Below are 5,245 nucleotides of genomic sequence, written 5' to 3'. Positions count from 1 at the left end.
ACGATTATTAATGTAGTATGCGACACAGCACCTTCCTAAGAGGTACCTTTCTACAAAGTCTGACGCTTAGTCATGTGCAGTAACAGTGGCCGAGATGTGCTTCGGAAATCTGTATTACACGCTGATTCTAGTACCTTATGTCAAGGCGAAAGGTCAAATACAGGCGACTATGACCTTTTTAAGATGCGTCACCGCCTTATCATGATACCTGTGTACAAAATGCGAATTCTTGGAATGATGATTAGCTCCGAAAAGCTCACGGACGCACGCATGGACGAAACGACCACTATGTATCCCCGACATCAGTCTTAACAGGGATATAAGTGTGTTGTGTGTTTGCGTACCTTTCAAATGACATTGTAAGGAATTAACAAGATTCTGGTTATACCGTACCACGTATACCTAAAAGTGACTGCGTACTCTAGAGAGAAACAAATTGGCAATTTCTGAAGTATACAAGAAGACCGCCTCGTTATAGCTTGCCATATTTAGCTTACCTAGCGGTACATGCACAGTAAGTTTCGTGGCATTTAGTCTGTTGAAAGTCACTTCAAAAACAGCATCAATTTTAATTCCGGCGGCAAAAAAAACACGTTTTGTTTCATGATTGCGGAAACTTGTTCGGTTCTCAATCTGGCTTATTAAATGAATTTATAACCAGTTAAGAATTAATTATTTATCACTCAGGCCTAACGCAGCCTTTTCGAGGGGCGTTCAAATGTCACATATGATTAAGCGATTTTTACTGACGTCTTACGCCAACATGACGTTCGATTTCCCTTGTGTATCAGTTGTGTCTGTTGGCGATATATTGATGTCCGCTTCTGAGTGCTAACTCGGGACATCTCGGGACCCGTCCCTGACCTGTCTGCCACGCAAGAGGAGGAAGGAGTATTTTGCCAGGCTTTCTGAATCACCAAGGTGGCAATACAGTGATGCAATATCTATTTTACGGTCGACCGTCGTCCAATGTTGGGTAGGTAATTGATGACCAATCCGACCCTCTCGTGCGAGCATTGTGTCGGCATTTTCTGGTCTCAACAGGCCACCGTGTTGGACATTAAATGAAATCAAAGATAAAAGTAACTCACGCCTCTCTACTCGCACTTTATATAGCCAATACAGTACTTGCCAACGATGACAAAGTGTTACAGTATACTTTCCTACTGTTTTCTCCGCTAAAGGTAGAGTCAATATTTGGCCCCAAATTTGATTTCTTTTATTCTTTTACCATACGTAGATACATGAAAATGATAAATAACTACATAAATGATTATTCATATTTACTACTGATAACCGTAGTGGACCTCCTTGCGTAACACCAGGCTTAGTGACGGGATATCCTAACAAAATGACAGATAAATGCCACAGGCGAATGTTATTTTGAAAATGAATTCTGATAGTGTATAGTATATAAAATTACTGTTATTTTGATACTAATATTGGTATATATGAAGTAAAACGCGTAGTGATACTTTTAATTAGGAAAACATGCAAAATTTTAACAAAATTTGAAATATAACCATCATTGTCAGCTTGCCCATATAAAGTTATAAAGGTAGTCTATATTTTAAACTTCTTCAAAAAAAAATCATATATATATTCTGTCTTCAGAATATTTTTTTATGTAATATCAAAACCGGTAAAGTACATTTTTAGCCTGCCAAACATGATCAATGCCCAATTTCACATAATCATGGAGATTTGATTATCAATGTTTATTATGGTAAATACCGATACATTTTCTGTTTTTGTACAGTGTATCTCACCAAAACACTTTATTATATTGCACATGTTTTAAAGTTATGTGCAGTAGTGATAACTCATGAATATGTATCCTGCTAAAGTAATATTTCCTGTGGATAGCTACTTAAGGCTGAGATTGTGTTATAACAATAAAATAATCTTGATAATAAAAATAGTATACACGTTAGTACATCCCCACAACGAAGAAGGGGGTATACTGGAATCAGCTAGTTTGTCCGTCTGTCTGTCCATAGAAAAAGTTTGTCTGGACAACTCCTTCTAAATTAATGAACAAATTTCAACGAAAGTTTTCAGACATAATAACTACCACCTTAAGTATTTTATTTTCAATCTGACCATATTTTACGGAGTAATGGCCCTTTGTTGAAAAAATATTTGTCTTAACAACTCCTCCAAAACTATGGTGCTAATTTCAACTGATGTTTACAAATATGGCAACTGCCTCCTGACATTGTGCATCCAGGAAGTATGTTTTCATTCCGACCCATTAAAAGGAGTTATAGCCTTTTGTTGAAAAAAATATTTGTCTGCCTCAAACACTACTGGGCCGATTTTAACGGAAGCTTACAAATATGGTAATTACCGCCTGATGTCGTGCACCAGGGTAGTAATTTTTCATTTCAACCCTTTTTAAGGAGTTAAGGCCTTTTGTTAAAAATCTTTGTCTTGTCAACTCTTCCTTTGCTACTAGGGCGATTTCAGCAAAACTGGTTCATCTTGGCTAACAAGATTTGGTTTGCAAGTATGTTTTGGCATGGGGAGGGAGTATAGGAAGTATGTCAGTAACCTATATACTTAAATAATTACTGGTGGCAGACTATGGATTGCTTTGCAATGCATTGTCTTAGTTAGCATTTAGCTTACAGTTCTTGTTTATACAGGAGCGGGGGGCATTAGTTAGCCTTTGGCTTTCAGTTTTATTATTATTTTATTTTCCCTATTGATCATGCATTAAACAAAATATGAAGGAATATTGTTTTATATCGTTAACTCTAAACAAATAAAGCAAGGAAAGATATCCTTGACTGACTTCCCATAAAAATTTTTATCTTTTTTAGCACATTTGATTTTTGTGACCTTATATTAGGTCATCAACATTTACCAAACTTAAATCCATTCACATGAACGACCTACATGCCAAATATCAAGACCCAGGAACTTTTGGTCATGACAAAACACAAGTTAAAGGAAAAGTGGAAAGAAAGCTATGTTTTTCTTTTTTTGAATCAAAAGTGTCATTTTTTTTTAAATTCCTGATGTTGAAAGATATTATTGGTAGCCAACTTTTAAGCAAATATAAAAAATAGACTCGTTTTAGAACTATGTAAAGTAACGTGTCAGAGATGGAATTTTTCTCATTAGTAATGAAATTTCACATTTTTTTCAGCTTAAATCTTCAATAAAAAGAACAATTCTTTCTTGAAATAGTGTAATATTCGGTATTAAAAACACAGTTGGAATATGTTGCACACGACGGTGATATAATTTTGTAGTTATGTCATTTAGATGCTCTAGGAGGAATTGTATTACCACACCTATTACACCCACATAGGTGTAAGTCAATGAGGTCCCATTTTTCATTCAATGAATTCTGAAACTAAATGTTCCTGATTTAAGCTTCCTATACCCATACCTTTTTGGATTTATCTTGTTTTGAAATTCCAAGTGGGGCCGACGACAATGTTAAATCTCCATAGGCGTTGACCCTATATTTTCGCTCTCTTGACTTTCAAAGCGAATCCAACCATTGCTGTACGTGTATTAAATAAAATTTTCACATAAATTTCATATTGTTAACTTATCTATGTACCATATTGCAACGTTTCCTGTTGTAACTATATATGTGTGTGCAAACAGGAAAACGCGTGTGAAGAAAGATGCTGAAACTGGGAATTAGTCATGGAAATTTATAACGACGACTCGACCAGTGATGATAAACAGAAAGATGGATCAAAATCTCTCTAAATAACATATTTCGTGATGAGAATAACGTAAATATTATTTCATGCAAAGTACATATTATCAAACTCGGTGAAATAAGTACTAAAACACTAACACACCTGACAACTCGTCGACCAATCAATCAGTGCAGGTCAATCTCACACACTTGAAAACACGTAGACCAATCAATCAGTGCAGGTCAATCTCACACAACTGGCAATTCGTCGACCAATCAATCAGTGCAGGTCAATCTCACACACTTGAAAACACGTCGACCAATCAATCAGTGCAGGTCAATCTCACACAACTGACAATTCGTCCACTAATCTGTTAGTGCAGGTCAATCTCACACACCTGAAAACAACTCGTCCACCAATCTGTCAGTGCAGGTCAATCTCACACACTTGAAAACACGTAGACCAATCAATCAGTGCAGGTCAATCTCACACAACTGACAATTCGTCCAACAATCAATCAGTGCAGGTCAATCTCACACACCTGACAACTCGTCGACCAATCAATCAGTGCAGGTCAATCTCACACACTTGAAAACACGTCGACCAATCAATCAGTGCAGGTCAATCTCACACAACTGACAATTCGTCCAACAATCAATCAGTGCAGGTCAATCTCACACACCTGACAACTCGTCGACCAATCAATCAGTGCAGGTCAATCTCACACAACTGACAATTCGTCCACCAATCTGTCAGTGCAGGTCAATATCACACACCGACAACTCGTCGACCAATCAATCAGTGCAGGTCAATCTCACACAACTGACAATTCGTCCACCAATCTGTCAGTGCAGGTCAATCTCACACACCGACAACTCGTCCACCAATCTGCCAATGCAGGCCAAAATCACACACCTGACAACTCGTCCACCAATCTGTCAGTGCAGGTCAATCTCACACACCTGACACTTCGTCCATCAATCTATCAGTGCAGGTCAATCCACTCACCTGACAGACAACTCGTCCACCAATCTGTCAGTGTAGGTCAGTCTCCCACACCAACTTGCAGCAGCAGGTGTGGGTCTACTCTCATAGTTAATGTAAGAATAAATCTAATGTCTTACAACTCTAGTTTGTCCATCTCTGGCTTCACGAAATGTTGTTTGTCTGTAACTCTGACCTCTACTGATGAGGCCCTTAATTTCCCTCCCAGCGGCTTTGTTCTGGTGACATCAGCTTCTATCAGTCTGAACCTAACTCCTAATCCTATTTAGGATCGAACTCAAGAAGAGCTGGAACGATATTTTGCAAATACTGAAAAATACCAATATCTGGATGGTTGTCAGTTCTTATCTTTATACACAGGTACATGTCATAAAATTGCTAAATGATGGTTTCTGTTCACGAAGATTAGCAATGTATATACAATTGTATATTGCAAATAAACCGTATATGACTACTCTAAAAACGATCATTAAAAGTTATGCACTAATCCCGTCAGATGTTTTTCTTGTGAGTTAATTTGTTCCTTTTTCGCTTTGCCGTTTTATTTCCTTTTCTCATCATCTTAAACCTGTTTT

Source organism: Mizuhopecten yessoensis, unplaced genomic scaffold, assembly GCF_002113885.1.
Source record: "Mizuhopecten yessoensis strain PY_sf001 unplaced genomic scaffold, ASM211388v2 scaffold5141, whole genome shotgun sequence".
Taxonomy (NCBI): domain Eukaryota; kingdom Metazoa; phylum Mollusca; class Bivalvia; order Pectinida; family Pectinidae; genus Mizuhopecten; species Mizuhopecten yessoensis.
This window is presented reverse-complemented; position numbering follows the sequence as displayed.